This window comes from Equus asinus, chromosome 5 (genome assembly GCF_041296235.1).
Source record: "Equus asinus isolate D_3611 breed Donkey chromosome 5, EquAss-T2T_v2, whole genome shotgun sequence".
NCBI classification, from domain to species: Eukaryota; Metazoa; Chordata; class Mammalia; order Perissodactyla; family Equidae; genus Equus; species Equus asinus.
Window position 1 is genome coordinate 16,411,158 of NC_091794.1, and position 23,568 is coordinate 16,434,725.

The window sequence follows — 23,568 nt, forward strand, 5'->3', positions numbered from 1 at the left end:
AGATTTCTATCAGCCAATTGCCAACCCTCTAAAACAAGGTAAAAACCACTCCATCCACCTTACCATACTTTAAAAAAAGTATTGTATTTTAAATGTATATTGTAGTTGCTTATAAATTCCACTCATAGTAGGAAAAATATAGTGGGTACTCAACCTGTACAGTTTGATTAATTTATTGCCTTGCAACTTTAGGTCTTGATTTCAAATAACTATATAAAAAAACCCCAACTGTCCTGATTTATTACTTTAGACATATAAAGCCATTTAAGTCTCCTGATTTTTGAGAACTGCCAACTGCTATGCAGTAAACACTTGTTGAATTGGACTGAGGAGGAATCATCTTAAACAGTTTACTTGTGGAGAAGGGAGTAATCAGAAGAAGATATTAACATAAATATTCCATAACAGTATCTAAGTGTAATAAAAAATAATACCCAATTGAGAGTTTCTCAAATTTCTCTCATCCTCTTGATTGTTTAATATTATATTGATAAAAATATCCTTTTAAAAATAGCTTTGATTTTAAAACACTAAATTTACACACCAAGAATTAGACACTAGCAAAATCTCATAGTCTGATTTATTTCTCTGTAATATATCTGTCTTGAGAACATCAGCATGAATACACCAAAGAAATATGTCCCTCATGGGATCAACTATATAAAAAGACAGAACACATCATCAGCACAAAAATCATTATCCATCTAATTTCTCCCATTCTAGATGGCTCCGGTGAGCCCCTCCATCATTACTGACTAGGGTTAAGATAGACCTTAATGGATTAATTAAACCAAAGTAGGACTGCATTGCAGACCAAAGAGGAGGAAATCCTGACACAGACAGGGCAACAACGCTGTTCTTCTCATTCAAACGTGAAGACTTGGCTCCCCCCAAGTGCTGCACATTTGTACTGTAAAGTAGTCTCTAAAAATAAGATTTTGTGTCTGTTGTCTGGGTCTCCCCCTTAGTACTCATCAAAATCTAATACTTGAGTCCTTATCAAAATTTATCATGTAAGCAATTAAATGTTAAAACTATCTTTTTCTTCCAGAACGTGGGGAGCATCTGAAAGAAGAGTACAGCGGTAGAGGCTGCGTGGTCATTTTGGTGATCAAGAAGCACCAGCCAGGGGAGAGGTTATTGTTTGAATGCCAGTGTGATTCAGAGAGAGGGCCAGGACACACAATATTCACAAGGAGCTGAGAGGAAGAAGTGTCCAGAGCCATAAAGTCACCAGGGACACACCCAAAGGCAGCTGCTGTGATGCAGACCTTGAGAGTTAATTGTTCATTCAAAGAGGATTGTGAAACTCAAATGTAAGAGGAGAAGATGATAATCCAAACAGCACAATTCTGGGTCTTTTTCTTCTTGTAAAAGGAAGAAAAAAAAAAAAGGAGAGAGAAAAAAGAAAACAATACCCAGAAATACTGTACCATACTGGCAGTTTACTCTCTCTTTCTTGAACCAAATCAGCATGTTAATGACATAAAAACTTACTTTCCTTATGGGGACAATCAGGCTCTATCACACACAACATTAAATACGCGGGTTTTAAAAGGAAAAACAAACCAAATCACCAGAAACACCTCACTCTGGCAATGGTGAGGTTGGCCAAAGCAGACTGTGTCCTTAATGTCCAGCACAACCTGTGAATCCAGAAAAGCATCTATGAAGCTAGACTGGAACTATCAGGCCTCATTTCCACCAAAGAGGAGTTCCCTTAAGGATTCCGGAAGGGGGGATCTGGAGGAGCTTTCAGTCTCTTTTTTGGAATGACAGAACCAGGGCAGGCTCCTCTGGGGGTCAGGTCGGCCCCACCATGCGGAGTCCCTGTGTCTAAATGATAAGTAATCGAAATGAAAAGACACTATTTCAATGGCTGCCCTGAAAGAGTCTTAAAAGCAAATAAACAAGTCCCCAGCCCCCTGGTAGACCTCATGTGTGATTCTTGCATAAGGAGAAAAACTAAGCTCAAACAACAGCACACCTCTCAAAAACACATGTCACTTCTCACTGGAGAGAAAGAATAGAATTATGGAGTTGGAAGGGTTTCTTCCCTTAGCGATTACTTAATATATATAGTCATTTTGCAAATGAGGAAACTGAGGACTTGGCAATGCTCACAGAGTTAATTGTGCAGCTGGCAATTTTATCAGTAATGAGTCCACAGATGGATTTAGGGCACTCAGTGATCCAATGGAATTGGGTCCTTTAAGATCTTTTATTTAAACAATTGTATATAAAAATGTATATAAATACATACACATATACAGAGAGAGGGAAAGATCTACAGATATAGATATGTACGCATAAAATACATTGCTAGGCAATAAAACAGGATCCCATGTTGCAGCACCATCACTACCACGGTCAAGAAGCCATTGGCTAGATTCGATTGTTCATTGGACAAATATTTATTGAGCTCCAACTAAGTGCAAGTATTATGAAAGTAAAAAAAGTGTATGATTAGATGCAATTTGGGTTCTTCCAAAGAGTTTACAATATAGTTGTTTTACATCTGCAACACAACCACCTAAAATAATTGAGTAGCCATACTCATTCCCATTGAATGAATATACAACATAACCGTTAATTTTGAATCAGGAGAGAAGGCATAAACTCTGCACTGTATTTTAGGTAGAGACTGGAAAGAATTCAGATTGTTTCTAGTACCCCAAATCTAAAGGTTGAGCCATTGATTTCAGCTGTTCTATGCGTTTGGATATACTTTTCCTTTCAGTATCCACCCCAAATTCACTTCCCTAAGTAGCTTAGAAACAGGGCTCTCTACGCCTTGCTCCTCTGCTCTGCCCAGTCTCTGAGAGGGTATTTAGGTCAAGGATGAGGGTGGAGCTGGGGATAAAGGAAAGAACCTGGCTGAGCCATGTGTCTATCAGCTCCAACACACTACCTAACCTCCAAGTCCTTTCACTTACAGTTATATTTTAGGATAGGGCAGAGCACAACGACTTCCTTTGAGATGCACAAAAATTGAGTGGCTGAAACCTAAGGAATATGATCAGTTCAAGTAATCTGGTTATGGAGAAAAATCACTAATAGTAAGCTTAAGACCAAAGAACTGATCGTGTCAATCAGGCATTTCTCTTGGGAAAAAAAAAAAAAAACAGAGGAGAGAAATAACATTTGAGTGTTATACCACATTTCAGGTACTAGCTAGGGGATTAATATCTATCATGTCATTTAATCCTTATGAAAACCTTCCAGAGTAGAGATTATCATCCCCATTTCTTCAGGTAAAGAAACTAAGGCACAGCAAGATTTTGGTTTGATCAGACTCACAAAGTAGAAAGTAATTTATGGCCCTCATATACAGATCCAAGTTTGTCCATCTACAAAGCCTGTGTCCTTTGCCAAAGTTTGCTAAGAGGGAAAGCCAAAGATGAAACGACTGTGAATGCCATCAGCAATATTTTTAGTGAGGATCTGCTATATGGTGCTAAATTGTGTGCAGAAGTTTATACAAATATAAACACACATTTTCTGCCACCTTGACATTTAAATATGCTAACATGAACAAACTGACATTGGACCCACCAAAAAGAATATTAACATAGAAAATTCAAATGACTCATGTACAAAAGGGTATTTTTTTTTTCAGTTACAGAAGACAGACAGTCTACCTGACATTGCAAAGCTTTTGTGCAACTAATGCTTAAAAACAAACACAAAACCCCAAGACTCAACACCAGAAAAACATGCACAATCCCCACAAAAATCTATCACAGTCAGTTCTCCATTAATTGCCACATAGGGATTTATCCTCAAAAATATTTAAATATTTAAAGTTTGTACACAAAGGCTTCTGTTTCAATCCAGGGTTGACATTATCACTGCTTCTGCTTACCTTGTCTTCTGTAAAGTGTGGAAAGGCAAAAGGTTTGAATCTTTCTTCCACATATGAAGGCTTAGCTGTGGGGAAAGGTTGTTTAAATAAAAACACTGAGTTTCTTTGCTGGTGGTAGGCTCGGGCATTAGGAGATCCCCCTTCTCCCTGGGCTTCTCCATCCACACCAACACAGCCCAGTTCAAGCTCCCTCACTTAGTTTCATGCGGGGTAGAAAAAGAAAGAAGAAAAAAAAGCAAAGCAGGAAAGGGTGTAGAGGAGGAAGAAAGAGGAAGGGCTAGGAAGAGTGTCTACGGAAGTAGTGCCTGTCGTTCTCCAGAGTGCTCTAGAAAGTGAAAGTAAGCAAAGAGCGAGCTCAGAGAGCAGGCACCTCCCAGCTCTCCAGGGATGGTTCTCTCCATCAGCTCCAGAACTAAAGCCCTCTGTGGCCAGGATGGCACCCAAAGAAGGAAGACGCTGGGCAGGGGTTGGAGAGTACAGAGTTTCTAGCCCCTTCTACATCATATATAAAAACAGTTACTCCAGAAATACTGTGACTTTCCAGAATACATTGAAATGAAAGAAAAAGGTGCATTCTAAGATTAAATGTGATGTGAGAATTATTAATTATTTATTATCATTTTACGATTATTTATTTATAATTATTATCTATCTGCGACACTGCAATCTTTCATTGCCACCTGATAATTGAGAGTTGACAACATGTCACTTTAATTGCTTTGTTAAAGAAATAAAAAAGAGGGATTGAAGTAGACAGGAATTGTATTGCAATAATAAGGACACATGACCGATATCCCAAAATCGATGACAAAAATGTCAGTGGTGAGGTCTTAAAATCACGGGTGTTTGTCTAATTTTTCCAGAATCAGAACCAAAGGTGAAATTTGAGTTTTAATAGGCCCTTAATAAATAGTATTGATGGCTACTGTAATTTAGGGTTTTTTTGAATAAAATTCATGGCTGGGATTCCAGAGATTCACCCATGCTGGAAACAGCATTCACGTTAGCTTAGCAGGCGAGCCACACATGGGAGGCAAAGGGTAGAAAAGGAAGCACTAGTTTCCAAAATCTCCACTCATCTTCTCCCACCTTGACACGGGTTAGCTGGAGGCCACGGAGAATAACGGATGTGTAGTCGTCTCTTTCTTATACAGACAGCAGAGAGGGGAAACCACACGCTTGTATTTTGCTAATGTAAAAGTCCCAGTGGAAACATTAGCACTCAAAGACATTAATGTGGATTTGGGACACTCCCTGAAGGATTTTGATTCCATTAGAAAAAAAGAAAAAAAAAAAAAGACAGTGACAGATATAATCCTGCTTTGATATGTTTAACGCCATTTAAAGAGAAACTGCACCCATTTACCTCAGGCCGGGACACCAAGAGTTCAAAAAGTGAAATATCATTTCTCAGTGCAAAGAAAAAGCTTGGAAAATATTATGTGAAAATTAATTTGGCATGCTTCTTTGAAATTTTAGATTTCTGGGATGAGCAAATGGGTACAGTTTTCTTTTAACTGTTTTTGAACACCATGTGTTGAGAAGAAAACAACAGAATGGCAATTGCTCATCCAAAATGCTAACTTGTGGCATGGCACAGTCAAGATGGCCTGCCACAGCCAAAAAGCAGGTGTGTGCTATGCCTCTCACTTCAGAAGCAGGCGCGCCACATGTCCCTGCATTCGGCAACCTCTTGCATTTGCTTTTGGAACCTTTCTGAGGGGGACAGTAAACATGACTCAACAGAATGTCTAGCCTAGGAGGGACTGGCTTCCCCAGCTTTCTGTGAGACAGACGTTCTGAGGAAGAACCAAGGAAAAACTGGAATAACGTCTCTATTTTGGAATTCTTTGCTATATCACATCCTGTGACCTAGCACAAAAGCAACTGGCTTCAGATCATTTCGTGTGGATGGAATTTAGGATCCAATCAGCTTGGAGAGTAACGGGGAAGCTTGTGCGGCTGGAGAGGATCTGTTAAGTCAGCCGTCTCATCTGGGCGGAGGACACAGTTAATGGAGCTGGTGCAGATCATGCGCACCTAACCTAACAGCCTTGAGTAATAAACCCCTCACCCCTCAGGCCCACAAGCAAACTCACAACATAGGATGTCCAGATTTTTTTTGTGTGCTGCGCTTCCTCACTCTGACATTATGAATCTGATATCATGTTTATTCCAGGAATGAAAAGATTTTTATCTAGACATAGGTCCTATTCAACTATAGAACAGTCCTATTAGGAAGAGGAGGAGACAGAAAAAAAAAAAGGTTTTCTTTCTGCCCTGTTAGAGGCCCGATAAACAGGCCAAATTAAAACTCATGACCACTTCTAAGCTGAAGCCAGGTACCACTTGGGATAAAATCCTAGGATATCTGTGTTGCAGGGCTTGACAAGGTCTAAAGATAAAGATGTAGATGGAAATCAAAATGGCTATTTTAACGTAAAGAAATAGGAAATCACTGATTTATTCCATGATTTTAATTAATAAATCAATAACCATTTATTAAAAACCTACTATGTGCAAATACTGTCGGCCAAGATTAGGGAAGAATGAAACCTATAAATACTAAATTGGAAAAAAAAAATCCTTAAGCTTCACAGATATCTTTGAGTGATGTTCTCTGTAGGCTAGCTTCCCGGTAGGTATTTATAGAGTTCAGAAAAGATAGTTTGTTGGCAGATACTTATAAGCTATTGTTAATTTCATTCTTAAAATTACAATATTCACTATGTACCTTTTATTTCTGATGATACATCCTAGGTGTTGAAAGGGATACAAATTGTGTATAAATATAATCTCTGTACTTACGAAGCTTACTGGGAAGTGGTAGAAAGAATGAGACACATATGAACACGCTCTAGTATAGGACAGTATGTAATTGGTGCCACATGAGACATATAAATGAGTGCTTTAACAATCAGAAGAAGCAAGACCCCCTGGCTATGGAACAGCCCTTCCATAGACTTACTAAAATGGCTCAATGCACAAAAAGGAAGGGATTTGGATCAAGCTTTAAGTCAACTGGCCACCAGTGTGCATAGGGGTTTAGCTGGGCTATGAGGGAGGGATACGTACTCTGTATCCACAACACCTCTCACACTGAGTTGTCCTGTAATTAATGCTTATCAAAAGCATGCATGGATGAAAGAGGAGTCAATACGGATGAGAGGCCAGGTCAGTGGGTCTGCATCAGCCCTAGATATTAAGATGATTACAAAAACGCTGTTAGAAGTTGGCATTATAATGACATCATTTTCTTCCCATACTGGTGTGAAAAGTTCAGTCATTTATCCACTCCAGAGTGAGGGGAGGTACAATTCAGGGCTCCATCCTTCCAAGTGAGGAAAACACTTTGCCCACGTAAAGTGCCTTTGGCATAGCTATCACAATGTCTTTCAAAACAGCAACAGGTGAATTCCTCTATAACCTCTAAGGAGGATGGGTCAGAATTCATGCTGCCTGGAAATAATGGCAATGGAGTTGGGGTGCAGCAGATATGTTGGGACCCATACCAGAAGGCAGGTTCCCACGCGAGAATTTGGATGTCCTGGCTTCTGGATCTGGGTTCTATCTATAGAATCACCTTCTTTTTCAGTCTGTATTCCTCTTGGACACTCCACCCCTTTATATCATGAACAGTGGCCTTCTGTGATCGGTGTGAGTGTGTGTGTGTGTGTGTACGTGTCTTTTTAAGAGGGAGGATGGCATTACTGATGTGCTTTTGTAAAGGATTCAAGGTTATCTGGATCCTCAAAGAATGCAACTGAAAAAATATACTGTTTCTTTGATTCAATGGTGCTTACATTTGGGCAGAGTTTTCTCTTTCCATCCTCAAATACAGTATTTGAGACAATCTGCCCACAATGAAAAGCTTTTAGAGCTTCAAAAGTGTAGGCGAACCAAATCAGAATTAATCTCTGTGAAAACGGAGACTCCGGCCCATGGAAGAAGTTCAGAAAAAAGTCTGGGCAGGAGGCAATCCCACAGAAAGGTTCTGCCATCTCTCCTAACTCAAGGTGAACTGGACAGGACAGGTGAGGAAGGGGCCTGGGGAGCTCCAGCTGCTCTATGATCCATTGTCTCACTTATGCCCACATAATTTGGGGCTGTGTTACCAGGGGGTTTAGTGGATTTGGTGAAAACATGTTCTATGGTTTGACTACGTGACCCCAGAGGAGGCTAATAAAGGGAAGTCTAGGCTCACTGTGAGAAAGGTGAGTGGCCAACAGTTATTCACCCAAAAAAGGACTGACCAGATGAGTCTGCAGGGCATCCATAGCAGTGTTTCCTTTTATTATATTAAAAGCTGTGCATTTTTTGGAAAAAATTAATTAACTCAAAAAAAAAAAAAAAAAAAAAGCCCTGCAAACCATAGAAGCAAAAAGAGTAGAAGTTAACAATGATCACTTTCGAATGCTGGATACATGCCCAGCAGGTTTTCTTTATATGTGGATTTCTTTACACACGTTATCTCATTTGGTCCTCATACCAATTATGAAAGATTGATATTTTGTCTATTTTCCATGTGAGGATCCTAAGGTTCAGAGAGGTTAGGTGAATATCCTCTGGTCACACAGCTAGTAGGGGCTAAACTGGGATTCAAATCCGAGCTGTAGGATCAGCAGGCTGTGCTCTTCGCCATGCCTTGTGCTTTTCATGGCATGAGATCAGTGTTGGGGGAACTGTGCCCAGCATCTCTGGATAGCAGAGTGAATCGCTTTTATCATTTGCCAACATGTCATAGAAAAAAACCCAAACAACAAAAAAATTAAAACTCCTGGCTCTTGGAGATTTCCTATTAACCACCTGAAGTTTGGCTTGGTTACATATTATTTGAATATCTGACAATCTTATAAAAAGTCTGACAAGAATAAAGAATTTTTCATGTAGGCTAGCTCCTACGTTAGTTAAACATCTCCTTTTCCTACATAACAATGTGCCTGGGGAACTCTCCCACTGCCAGAAACTCATCTGAAAATGCTGGAAAGTCAGAATTGGGGGCCTCTATACTGACTAATGTTACCAGCTGTGAGTCGGCTTGAACATCAGTAATACAATATTTCCCGCTACAATTTGATTTGGTTAAAATGTGTTTGAAGTTCACCCTTTTATTAACTAGAATTACCACCTCCTGTAACTGGAGGGCCCCTGAGAGCAGGCTGCTAGTGCAATTCAACCTCCCACCCGCCTTCGGGTGCATTTCCTGGCAACAAATACTATTACATTGATAACTACAGAAATAGGTCAAAATGTCTTTTCAATAGTTGCTAATGTTCCCCTAATGCTCCATTGCCTCCCTTTGATTCTTGGGCTACATTTTCTCTCACATCGCAGGAGCAACAACTAGTAAAGAGAAATGACTAGAAGATGGAAAAGCAGGCTGCCGTGGATGGAGGTGTTCTCAGGAGTTCCCCTAACAAAGCCAAACTTCCCTGGGGGCCGAGGGCCGCAGACACAGATCTGCAGGTGAGGTGGGTGACCAGGAAAAAAAGCCCTGTCTCCTCTGAGCCTTCACAGCCTCCTCTGTAAAAAGAGGAAACTCAAGATGACTGATTATTCAAATTTGCAAAATGCTCGGAGTTCACAGGAGGTAGGAGCCTTGACTTATTGCAAAACGGTCTGGTTTTAAACTTATTTACAGTACTTTCATAACCATACCCATTAAGGCCTTAGCTATCTAAGATAGAAACTTATTTTCATATCAGAAAAATGATCCTGTGGCATGTTTTTGTAAGAGAGACCCTGTGCCATCATCCAGGGCTTGATTATTCACTGCGTAAACCTACAGTTTTTTCCCCTCTTTCTCTCCCAGGTAGAAAGTTTGCTTTTCTAAGTTCACATGACATACGTGACCAAAGATAAAGAAGGGGAGTAGGGGGGTCCAGGGGTCCAGCTGCATCAGGACGTGGCTAATTCTAGGCACAGGAGGGACAGACACCTACAGCAGGCAAGGAGCAGAAGTCCCCTTATTAATAAGGTACATTTCAATTTCTAACGCTGCTTCTGAGATGCAAATGTCCGGTGGTGGGATTGAGATATTCATGCCCCCATCCTCTAATCACTTCAACCTCAAGAGGGTCATCTCAGTGTAAATCAGTTTCAAGTTGGAGCTGGGGGAAGGGTTAGGGATAATTCTGGAACAGGAGAGGTTGAAGGAGAGAATCAGATTAGCACCAGGACTCTGGGCCCTGGAGGCAGAGGAGAGGAGGAAAGGATGGCCAAGGCTGAAAAGGATTCAATCTCCTTTGCCGTTTTTTGCCCTGAGCCGTGTCTGGAGCTGGCGAAGCACTGCAAAGTCCCTTGAGAGAGGCCGTGGTTTGTGAATAATGCTTTTGGCTCTTCTGCTGTGCCATGGTTGTGCTGTTGCTAGACAGGAGGTCAGAACCTGCAAGCTTCAGCCTATCTGGCTCAGGCAAAGACAGGTTATGCTAATCTCCTACAATTTAAACTCCAAGACTGCATGGTCTGGCACCCTGCCATCAGATTCCTCCTGCTTTCCTTCCTTTCACAGAGGAGGGAGAATAGAGGTGTGGAAGAACGTAAGGGAGAAGGAGGAGGTGGAGGTGGAAGAAGCTGATCTTGAGCTTCTGCTGTGAGTGAGGACTCGTGTTAGGCTAGCATCTCTCTGCATCTTCCCAACAACCCTGGAGACATTATCCGTGGTAGGAAGTATTTGATAGGTTCAGAGAAGCTAACTAACTAGCGTGAGGTGGCCAGTCAGGTTCTTTCTCCCACATGACTCTCCCAGCTCCTAGCTCCTCTTGCACATTTCCCCCTCTGGGATTGGAGGCTTAAGAACTGGCTTATGGCCCAGTCATCTACATGTATCTTTTAGGAATGTTGAGGATGCCCTGAGTCATCAAAAACGTATCTGGCCGGGAGTCAGGAAACCTGCATTCTTCTGGTTAAGGCTTGGTCCTAAAAACCTGTCACAGTGGACAGGCCCATGAACTTTATGGGGTCTAACTCGGACCTTACAGTCTGTCATTCACACTCATCAAGGTGGTGGCAGAATTGGTGCGTATATACAGTACAAAAGTTAGCAAGAATTATTCTCATAAGATGCCACAGGTAGACTAAAGAGAGGAACTCCCTCCTCCTAAGGCCAATTTTGAGTAAGAAAGATGAAAGGATTGGTATGAGCTGAAGGAAAAAGAAAAAATGAGAAGGACCTAGGACTCACAGCTGGCAGCAACAACAGTGGGAGTCTGAGAGAGAGAGAAGCCCAGGGCCAGAGCTGGGAGATTAACTTGTTTTCAGAATACACTGATGTGTTTGATCACGTAATGGTTGGAAAGTCCTGGTCTAAAATAACCTGACTGTTAGACGCTCTTTTTAAAATCTCAATTTAATGGTTGAATCCTATTTTAACTATCCAATAAAGGGGCTTCACTAAGTGCTCCCAGTATTAACCTCCAGCAAAAAAATATTTGGCTGAGACACCCCCAGAGTTTCTGATTATAAGATAAGACCATCTTGATTATAATCATCTCAAGGTGTCCGGAGGAAGGAAGGAGAGGTGGGTTCTTCTGAACTACACTGTATGGAGAGAAATCATCAGAGTTTTAAAGGGGAGCGAGCTTCTGAGGAATGGAACAAGAGGATCATTTTCAGTGAGAGAAGACATGTGACTGATATCTTCAGTTGGCACACTAGGGAAAGAGAAATTCCAGGCAGGACCGGCTACATAATTTGTGGGGCTCAAGGCAAAATGAAAATGTGGGGCCTCTTATTAAAAATTCATTAAGAATTTCAAGACAGCAACAGCAGAGCATTAAACCAAGCATAGGGCCCTTCTTCAAGCATAGGGGTCTTGTACAACTGCACAGCTTGTACCCCCAGGAAGGTGGTCTTGGTTCTAGTTATTGCTTTTACCAAGGCATTCCAGTCCCATAGTCACCAAGACCAAAATTAAGAAAGAGGCATCACCAACCTCAAAACTCTCAGCTAACCCTGTCTTCCTAGGGTAAGGACACAACGGAATTCTGGAGCAAGGATCAGAAAAATCTGGGGTCTGTCAACGTTTGATGGATTGCAATTGCACTGGCTTCTGTTCCGTTTGTCACAGCCACTAATCCCCACTTCTGTCGCAACCCAAAGATGCCCAGGATATCAATGTCTGGGAATTGAAACATATTTTCTAAAAACACAAACTTCCTTGAAAAAAAGAAAACAAGCAGTAGTTAGTAAAAAGAAACTGAGTTTCCTGGCTGTAAGTCCTGCCCCTGATTTCTTTCTGGCCTTACCTTGAGCAGGTCTTGGGCATGTGCACACAGGCTCAGAAGCACAGGTGAATTACCACAATAACTCTTTTCAGTTTGGGAAAAAATAGAGGAAACAGGAGAACCTGGTCATCGCCCAGCAGAAACTCACTCATTTCACTAACAGTCTGCTTGCTCCCTCTCCCTCCTCTTATTATGCTAAGTTGGTGCTATGACTTCACTCTCCATGGAAGCTAAGTTTCTCTATCCTGGATGCTTGGAATGGACCAGAGAAAAGCTATTAGAGGATAACGGTCATGTCTAAAAAATCACATTTATTTATCTTCACCTGCCCTCCTCATGTCATTATCATTCCACAGAGATCTGTATATAGAAAGCAGAGATTAAATAGCCGAGACAAACATCAAACGGATAACAGCAGTACAAAATAGATGAATGTGGCCTCTTTTCCAATGATCTGAGGGTCTTTATATATACTGAGCCTGATTCTCATTGGGACAGACCAGTAGCCTGAACAGCTGCCTAGGATGTTTGTGTAGGCTGAAGCTTATCCTCTCCTGACTATATATCTTTGTCCCTTTTTTTTTTTAAAAAAAATAAGTGTTTAATGTAAAGTACCAGTTCTCTCCTACAGCCAGAATTATACTTTGATACTAGATCTTGATTTTGGATTTTCTTTTCAGATATCTATTGGCATAGCTAGTCTTTTATTTTGCTTAATAGGTTTATACTGCCTTGAGTAAGGCCACTGGGGTCCATAAATAGATGGCAATGTGTTTGAATCTCATAATCACACTTAGATTTCAAAAAGCCTTCCGTTTCACAGAGGCGATATAGGCTCAGTCATTATTTTCAAGTGTTTTAACAATTGATAATTACCAGAGGAGGTCTTAACGTTAAAAAAAATGTGATTGACCTTTGCAACAGATGCATATATAAAATCCTATTTCATATATTTTTAAATCACTCTCCCCTGCTGTAAATAGAGAGCTATGATATATACATTTATATACGTGTGCACAATCAGCCTTAGAAATACCGCTGTGAAGGAGATGAGGATAGATGATTTTCTATTTATTTGACAAATACACTATTACGTAGACAGGTTAAGTGATTTGTCCTGTAAGGAAGGGTGGAGCTGGGATAAAAAGCCCTGCCACATCGGCTCTCACATTATACCACTCTGGAATTGGGTAGCCATCATTGTTTTTGAGCGACCTGATGATGATAAATAATGCTGAGGCAGTTAGTTTGAGCTCGTGTCACTATAAAAGTTGATATTGGTACAAGTGAGGTCTTGGACTCCCCTGTCACAAGAGCTAGTCCATTAGCTCTGAAATGACACAATATGAAGCAAAGGGTTCTTTGAGGCAGAACTCGCTCATCAATGCTCTGCTGTCCTCCTGGGATCTCAGACAAGGGCTGGAGCTTTCTGCTGCCCCTATCTATGAACTGCTTCAAGTTGCAACTGTTCTGTACTGTACACGAGGGCTGCATCCTCTTAAGTTCCTGACCTTAGATAGTCTTTCTCTATTTTCGTACATATTTGCATGTCTCTTACACTGCTATATTTGATAAAAAATGGGCCTAACTGTTATTTGGCCAGGGAAAGACTATTTTGGTATTATTTTAACTCCCTATTATCTATTTTGTTGATTATTTGTGTGAATAAAAAAAAAAATCCTAAATTTCTTGCCTCTTGTCATGCTTCTGGTTAATGTTTGCCAGTGTTATCTGGTAAATTCTTAGGAAATATAATTTTATTTTAATAAATCCTAAACAAAATATGGTTGTGAAAGAAAACCAATAGAGAAAAACATAATGAATTTTACAGTGAAATGTAATAAGTTACTTAATTTTGAAATATCTGCCGCTCTTACTCATTTATATCAGCGTGTAACATTGGCAAAAATTAGTTACCTATATTGAGTTTTTTTTAAGTGTAGGGACAAAATTGTAAGTTTTTTTTCTAGTGATAAGAACTGTAACCCCGGCAGCATGCTAGCACCTGAGCAACATCTGCCACGTGGAACTGGCCTCTGTGACTTCTCATCAAGGAGACTGCACTAGCAATACCTTTAAGAAAGCTGCTTCTGTTTAGGACCCAGACTGCACGAAGAATGCCCCCGTTCCCTGCAGAACCCCGGCTAGCTGTTATCTCATCAGGTACCCAGTCTGCAGCTGCCGCTCAGACACTCAGCGTGTCTTTGGGACGATTCGCAGTGGAATAGGAAAGGATGCAGAGCTCTGTCGTACCAGTACGTTTATTGTAAGGAACTAGTTATGCTGCAACTTCTCCACTTTTTTTATATTCTAGGCAACACACCAGTGAATATAATTCATAATGAACATATTCAACATTTTTCCCATCAGTTCAATACATTATTCATAAATATTAGAGATGGAAAAGGCCTAGTAGATTACCGAGTCCAAACCTTCTTTCTGCACGGCCCTTTCTCCCAATTGTTGATGCTAGCTCAAAAACACAACAACAACAACAAATCACACAAGGAAAGCAACAAATCCACAAGTTTTACAAGTAAAAAGGAAAGCTCGTAAGGGGCCAGTATTGAGGCTGGGGAAGTCCATGGCCTTGCCTTGCTGCTGGTGGCACTCATGGAGGACTAGGAGTATGGGTGGCTCTTTGCTGTGAAGACAGGCCAAGGGAGGGGACCACCGATTTCTCCTCTTGAGAATCATAATTCAAGGTAAAGCCCAAGAGGCAATACCATGTCCTCGGCCAAGTGTTTACTATCTGTCTCCACAAGCTGGTGTGGACTCAGGCACTCCTCTCCAGTTAGAACTTGAGATACTGACGATAATGATAAAAAGAAAATGTATAAATGAATAGAGAGTTAAAACTACTAGAGAATGCTCCCTGGGATTATCTGTACTATCAAGATACGAAAACTTTGCAGATGCTACTGTCTCTCTAGAGGAATAAATGCTTGCATTTTAATATTCTCAGCAGCTGGTTCCTGTTGAATGCCATCAGGATGATTCAGCCACCCACCAGGAACACCAGTAACAGCAAGTGCACACACAGAAATCTGCAAAACTTTCTTCTCTTGATGCCAACACCATTACTCTGGCAAAGTCAGAACCCTTTATTGAATTACCAGTTCTACTAAATGTGACCTTGTTCCCCTCACAAATACCAGCTCACTCTCAAATAAATGGAATTTCTAGCTGATTAAGATGCGACATTCTTCCTGACTTGAGCACACCCTGTTGTCAGCCTCTCCTCAGCCATGTTCACGGGATCTGCCCCTTTTTAATTTTCTCATTATTCACTGTAACCTTGAAGGACCAGCAAGATCCACAGACACCCCAAGGCCACCTTGTATGTTGACTTGCCTAAGCCAAACCTGTGCATTTAATGCTATATCTCTACCTTGGCGAGCCTCAAGTTACTTTATCATTTCCATTTTTCAGAAGTTTCCCTTTTCCACAGAATGTGGTTGCATGCCAGAAAAAACAGAAATGTGTAAATGAACTGCATTGACCAGAGACCTCATTAATACGGAATTACCATGCGATACTCAACTTGGATAAAAATTCTATACTTGCCCCCTTCTTCAAACAGACCAGATTAGACACTGAAGGGAAGAAATGCCAAAGATGACAGCTAGCTATCAAAAATGTCTCACTGCTTCACTTTCAGGTCCCCAAAGTAAAATCTAAGGACATTCAACCCAGATTCAGGTGCTCTCAACAGCCATGAAAATATACGGCTGGAGAGGGAATCTATAAATGTAATGAATACACAATTGGCTTATAACAGATGCAACTAAAATTAAATTCGATATCTTGACCTGCTCTCCAAAGTGAAAGTTTCTAGTTCAGGCTACAGACAGAGATATAACAAGCTCATTAATCACATGAACCAGAACTATAAGCTGACACTTTTGGGGATGCTGCAAAGAGCAATCCTAAGTGGTTGGGGGGTCTGGGGGAACCTGTGAGAGAAGGTGGCACTGACAGTCTACAATGAGCAATGCTGATACTTTTGATGGTGAACATAGGTTGGCACTAGTGGTTGACCATCTGCTACTCTAAACTTCCAGGAAAGAATTTAAGAATTTTTGTTAGGAAGTAATAAGCCCTATGGAAAAAGATTCGATATATTTTTATTCGGTTCCTATTATGTAAAAGTCATTATGTTTGTTGCTTGAGGAGATACTGAACTAAAGAAGATCGATCTATGACCTCAAGAAGAATGTTGTCAGGAAAGATCTAGAGGCAGAGGAATATTAATAATAGTGGCAGCTGTAGTAACAGCAATGATATTGAGTGATGACCATGTGCTAGTCATCATGCTAAGCGCTTTATATACTCCATTTCATGGAGTTCTTACGATATCCCAGCAAGGTAGTTATCATTTTCCTATTCACAGATGTGGAAAGTGAGGCCAAGTCAAATTAAGGGCCTTGCCCTGAATTACACAGAGCTGTTTCTTACATTGCAGATAAACACATGAATGGCTAACCTATAAGACAGACCATGACAAGAGCCATTAAAAGAAAGAGTATCGTAGAAATAAAGGAGGCAGAATTTGCTTCCATTTGGGAACACCAGGGGAAAAGGAACAGGGATGTGAAAATGAGGTACGTGCCCAGGAAACCAGGAGCAGCCCAGTTCGTAATGTGTTTAAAGTTGTTGAATCAGCACCCTCTGATCAGAACTTATACTTTGATAAGATAATAAGATACACTGATCTGTACAGGAAGATTTCTACGAAAAAGGACTTCTTTTCAAAAGACCTAATTCCAGTTTCTCAAAAAATTTTTTCTTTTCTTTCTTCTTTCCTTCTTTTTTTTGGTGGAGGTAGAAAGAAGAGAAAGGAGATACGAGTATCCCTTTGAGGGACCATGGGGGTCAGGGGAGCAGTGTTAAGAGCAGAGGGTCTTCAGGGAGTGCATAGTCTGGGTGCATTTTCTTTCATTCTCTAGAATGTCTTATCTCTACCATACATATCTGTTCCTGCCCCATCTAAGGGGGAGTTATTGATACAGAAATAGGAACCCCAAGCGCTTGTTTCCTTTGCTCTCTTCTTCAATGACTTCTGAAATATCATCCATCTTTTGTTTTTATAGATCTGTTTTAGAGGTCTGGCTTGTGGTGTAGCAGCAAGAAAACTTGTGTTCTAGTAAAATTTGCCCTTCCCATCTTGAGAAAGTTTTGTCACTTTTCTGTTTAAATTTTCTGATCGGCAAAGTGAATGGTCTAAGCCCAAATGGCATTTCTCAATCTGTTAAACCCCCTGCCCACTTTGATGAAAATAAAACCTTGTGCTTTTCTGTAACTTCTACCACTCTCTCCTATTTAGAAGACTGGTTCACAGAATCCAGTGTATAGTACCACTAGTCAAGAGGAATGTATGGATCTTTAGTTTCTCTATTTTTTCAGTTTTCCTTTTAAATTGTGTTTTCCAAATATAAGTCATTGCAATATATAAAATATACATTTTTTCAAATTCTGCATGGTCCTGCACCAGATATTCCAACATTCCTTTCTGGAGAGTTTGCTAACCCATGCAACCCATATAGAGATATCTAAGGCTCCTCTAAGCTCTAAGATGCAATGATTATGATTCTATGATGCTGACATTTGCTTTGTCGACACTTAAAGCAGAGCTTTTCAACTTCAAACAATAGCATAACAAGTTGTTACAACAATTACACTTATATGAATCTTTAAGCGGATGTGCATAACAGCACTTTACTACTATTATGACACTGGACAGCCAAAGCTTATGAGGTTGTTAAAATTCTCTGCAAAAGTGAATTCTACAGTTGGTTATATCCTACAGGGAAAAAAATACTGTATTGCCTTTCTGTCTACTTTTAAAATTGATCGATTCTTCCTTTCGGTATCTGTTAATTTTGCAGCCAGCCACAAGCTTTAAACATCTCCAATAACTTTAATAATTAGCCCCCACACTGTCACGGCTGCTGTGTCTCACCCTTCTGACCTTGCCCACTGAGTTCACTCCTACTGATGTAATCACACATGCTCCTTTGTAGTCACATTCGTCACAGTGCTCATTAGAATTATCATCATTCCTATTGTACCTTACATCAACGAAATTAAATGTGCTCATGCAATTGTTGTCATTTTAATTTTTTCAGCTAGGATTTCTTCCTCCAGAAGGACAATTTTATTTTATCTGATCAATAAATAACTAGCCAGTCAAATGACTCTGGAAAAATTGGTAGAAAATCATTGATTGGGGCAAAATCTTAAGTCTAGAGAGGTTTTTGTAAACGTGGGCAGTGGCATTTCACTGACCTCGAATCCACAGGTTCAAAGTTTATTAGCGTAGCCTTGGTCTTTCAATCTATTACAGCAACAAGTATCAAATATGCATGATTTATACTTATGTGTGTGTTGAACTTAGTAAATTAGTTAAAAGTCAAGTTCTTTTTAAAGAAATATTCAGTCTGTTCCACACTGACTAATTCACTGACCTTAGGATATAGCCTAAAATATTCTTTTTGTTGTAGCCTAAACTTTTTTTGTTTAATAGAGTATATAGACTGTGAAGTGGCAATGTAGTTCATTGTGACAATCTATATATTCCTTAACTTTTGCTCTTTCTATGGTCAGAGTACGTACAAATAAATAAATCCATGATAGTTTAAGTCTAGGAATTTTTGTTTGGCTCAACTCTGAAAACATAGCTTAAATAGAGTTGAAAGCTTGGCATTTCATCATTGTTTTATATTATACGGCTTACAATGCCACCTTATAAAAGGTATATTCGTTTATTTTCATGTTCAATCAAAAGTGTAGGGTTTCAGGTCTGGGAATGAATTACAGATCGTTCTCTCCTGGTTATTTTTGGCTTTAAGTATATTGATCATTTTATCATTTTCTTGTTTTAAACTGCTTTAAACACAGCACAAATGTTATTCTCATCATGCCAGAAATGGGTTTGGAATTGATTTTGAGTTTCCATCAATTTTACTCTTTGCTCTCTGCGAGAAGTTTTTCACTCGCTTAAATTCAAAAGGATAGTTTTCTTCAAAAGATGTCAGAGTACAGCATTTAGAGATCTTTAGCTGGACAAGAAAACTCACATTTCCTACTTTCTGAAAGAATAGAAATCACTGAATTTATTACTATGGACTTTATTAAAATTAGTGAAGAATCATTCATACGAATGCAATTTCAAGGGCTGCCTCCCTCTTTCTCTTCATGTAAGTGTTCGACAAAAGCACGTATCTTCTGAGAAGCTGGCCTGATTGGTCCAGGTTGGCACTGTTTCAGTGTTTGGCCTACGGCGGCTGCTTAGGAATAATTTTATCTCATCCTCTCTATTTTCCTGGACTGTATCGGACTCAGACACGTGGGATGCAAAGTAAATCCAAGTCCCTTAAAAATACTATGTCTTTTGGTACTAAAGCCAAGCCCAGTTCTACTTTGGCCAAATGAGCTTATCAAGATTTAACAAGAGATATTCAGTAATATCTCCAAGTTATGAGAAGGCATTCTACTAAGGAAGATAATTTATTACATACAGTATACATATATTTTCTCTCCTGGTATGGGGAGGGATGTGATCAAACTTATTCTGTTGGTACTGAGAATAATCTAACTCTGACATGAATCTTACGGCGATTACTCATTTCAATTAATTTAAAAAGAAATAAATAAGTAGCTCTTTCCATATTAAAACAGATCCTGGAGATCTATTGCAGAAAATATTTTCGTTTCCATAAAGGCACCTTACTAACACAGCTGCTCTGCCCTCCTCTGTGCCGTCACAATTCAGAATTTGTAACATTTCAGCCAGGTTCTCTAGACTAATTGGATGAAACAATTGCATTACAGCATTAAGATTCCTTTGCAGAATCAAATGAGAGAAGATGTCCACAGTTCAGATAGCATGGAAGATTTGTAACAAATACAGCCCAATTCCTATATATTCCATGCATTTTTCTACATTTACAGTAATAATCACTTATATAGTAAGTGCTAGGATTTAACTTCATACTCTGGAATATCAACAAACATAGGGAGAAATTTAGATACGTAAACTTTGTTTCCCACCCCATCCTTACTTCTTCCCAGCACTATGCTTTGTGTTTCAGAACAAATGCTTCATCTCTTTTGAAAAGTGCCAGGAAATCTCTTCTCCAGCTATCTAGGCCCTTGATTTTACACGTGTAATATGACACACCTTGAAACAGAAAGCCCCACAAACTAGAGTGGGATGTTAATTTAAATACAGACTTAGGGGGAAGAGCTCCATCTACTGAATCAGTTAGATCATAGTTTGCACCCTATATTATCCCATTCACTACTTCCAACCTCTTAGAGGCTCTGGAGAGAACAGAAAAGTTACACACCAAAAAGCAGCTTTGAGTCTGATGCCGTTTTGAATGTTTTCCAGATACCCTGAGCCCCTTCCCTCTGCCCTTCCCAATCTCCGAAGCTTTCCATGTTTCAACATCAAAGAAAAATGAGATGCTTTGCTATATAAACCATCCCTGGAAAGAGGTAGAAAGCCATTGGTTACTGAAGGCAAAACTCCAGAGAGCTAAAGAGAAAGCTCCAGAAAGAAAATCGCTCTACCTGGCCGGCTGAGTAGCGCAGGTAGGAAGCCAAGAGAAAAGCAGTCTACTTACTCCTCCTGCCTGCATCATTGCTGGGGGACGTCTGCAGCCACCCAGGATCAGCTCCTCTGGGCTCTCCTCAGCTGCACAGTGTTGTTGTGGCATTGGGAATTTGCTGTGGCTTCGTAAGATTATGGGGATATGCTTCAGCAAGCCAAAAAAGTCACAAACAAAATTCGGGAGAGAAAAAAAAGTACAAAAACAGCTGATCTTACTGGAGAAGCTCTTGGCATTTTCCTACATATGCCACAATTTTCTTTGGTATTTCCTGGTTCTGTGATCAGAAATATTATCATATCATGTTTATTATTGTTGTTTGCAGGGTTGCTGGTGGCGAGGGGTGGTACAGTGAGGGCAAACTGACTGGGCAGCAGCCAGGTAAAGATTACTTCTCCCACTTGTTTGAAAGCTTTCCAGGAGATCACAAGGTTAAAAAGTTTCTTCCTCAGAATACTGAAGACATACAGAAATCATATATGGGAAAAAATGGCCATAGTCTTTCTAGATTGGGAAAGTAAAAAACTTCTTAATACGGTAACAGATACAGAACCAAGCAAATTGTATCTGAATAAACCCGAACGTTAATATAGCTGCATAAAATTAAAGAGTGTGTAAAACTTATAAAAATACTTTTTAAATTATGATAAATTATTAGACTACAAGCAGATATTAATAAGTATATACATATACTACATAATCAGATGAAGGCAACAGTTAATTGGATTCTTAAATTACAGAAAAATAATAAAATATAATAAATTAATAAAAGTTTGCATTAATGCTAATCCTCTTTTATGCAAAAATAGAAGTAATATAAATGAAACTGGAGTTGTGTCTCTGTGTGGGTGTGTATGTGTGTATATATATATATGTATATCTGCACAAAGTATTATTGACTGACATTGAAAGGTGATATATTGCACAGAAATCAAAACTTTGAATTATTTTAAATTGGGCATTTAAAATATCAGCATAAACCTAGCAGGTTTTTTTCTTTTCTTTATACATTTAAGTTTCAGGTTCTGTTTCAAAAGATTAAAAAAAAACAAATTAGAAAAGCATTGCATATCAATATGTATTTTGTAAAAAAATTCATTTCATTTATTAGAATATTTAGTTCTCCAAAAACGACTAATTGGATTTTCTTCAAGCCCTTGCAAGACAAGTTCAGTTCTGAGTTAAGAATAACTAACAGAAATTTCACCTCAAAATGAAATTTGTTCGGATAGTTATAAAGACCTGAAAAACAAGATTATCTCCCCCATAACTATAACAAACAGCTAATGAATAAATATAGTCTGGCAAGAATCGATAAGAATTGCAAAGCCTGAGAGGGTCATCGCAGACTGGAGAGAGAACCAAGTGAGGGAACGTCAAACGGAGTTAATGGAGATAAAGCATTCTGAAAAATGGAAAACCTTAACCATCACTGACAGCAAAGAATATACTTCAGCCGCGAGGACAACAACACGACAAAACCAAACACCCCAAAACAACTGGAAATATATCTCTCCAGAAGCAAAGTATGACCACTTATTAAGCAAGAGGAGAACCTAGTCCTTTGTCACTCCCTTTGGAAGCGTGGCTTGAAAAAAAAAGAAAAAGGTTGCACAAAGATATATGTGTTCCTCTTCTGGTATTATTGCAGGCCCACCTAGATGGAGCTTTCGATTCCAGATGAGCTCAGGCATGTTCAGACTAGCACATCTTTGCTCTGGAAGCACAGAGCTGCTATCATTTCACTGGCAAATTCTCGTATCCCCAAATTTATGCACAATAGACGCCCTTAAAAATTTGCAAATTTTCTACTTCAGTCAAATACTTCACTGAGTTAAATTTTTTCTTAATTTACTCTGCCAGTATTAAGCTGAAAAGTTAAGGCAGGCAACTCCTACAAGAAAGGAAAGTTGAATATACTTACCCTAAGTACAATGTGTAAGCCTTAACGGGGAAATCTACTCTTGCTCTATGATTTCTAGAAGGGAGTCCAGGTCTAAACTCAGCTCTCGCCCTTTTCCCTTCTGCAAAATTGAGTAGACTCACTGAAGGTGGCTCTGAGAGAGATCATACAAATCAACAGCCTTACCTGTGGCCATTCAGAAGACTGCACCTTGGTGTGTGTTTAAAACTATGAATAAAGTCAGATACAGCGCATGCTCAGCAGGCAATTTAAAAATATTTATAACATTGTTGTTTCAAAAACAAATTTCCTCAAACAAAGCAAAACTCACATTTCTTATCCATGCCAAGTTTAACGTTCTGAGACAAAGCTGTTTTGGAGTTTTCCGCTGGGGGAAAAAAAGGCTTCTAAAATTTTTTGTTGAACGAAAAATAGTTTTCCCTTCCCTTTTGGGGACTCTTAAAGGGGTGGAATAAATTTTCCTCCAAGTTTCAACAAAATTCACCTCTGCTAAGATAAGGCATTAGAAATTTAAGCTCTGTAAAAAATAATTTTGGAGAAAGTAACAAGGAACTAAGAACGATGGGTTTACAGAATGCGATGGTCATCTGAACCTTCAAAGCAGTCTTGTTTATTACGATATAAAAAAAAATCCTGATACAAACAGGATATATTATGTTATGTACAGATACATGACGCAGCGATAAGAATAATGTAGAGACAACCATTTGCATACCTAGAGAAGTTATGTTTTCCTTTTGCTAACTAAAATCTGAACTCTTCAAAACTGAAAAAGAAATACATCCAAAATTTAGGAGAAACCCAGTAATAATGTCAGTTTAATTCCTCTGGCTTACACAGCAAGCACGGAGAAGAAGGCAATCACTTGTCAGTCAGTTAAATTTCGAGTTACACAAAATGAAAATTTGATTAAATACAGTTTTTAAAGTACTAATTGCA

At 39.4% G+C, this 23,568-nt stretch overlaps 1 protein-coding gene across 50 annotated transcripts in view; it reads right to left on the reverse strand.

Moving 5' to 3' along the window:
* The window catches only part of ZBTB20 (zinc finger and BTB domain containing 20), a 770,050-nt gene that overhangs the window by 110,601 nt on the left and 635,881 nt on the right, over nt 1–23,568 (reverse strand). The window contains exon 1 of one of the 50 annotated variants that reach the window (XM_070508915.1): nt 3,866–4,200. The exons of 48 other annotated variants lie outside the window; for them this stretch is intronic. The gene's annotated coding sequence lies outside the window, so the exon portion shown is untranslated. Of the gene's footprint in view, nt 1–3,865; nt 4,201–23,568 lie in introns of those variants that run through there. One more of the 50 variants, XM_070508899.1, reaches the window with a different exon arrangement.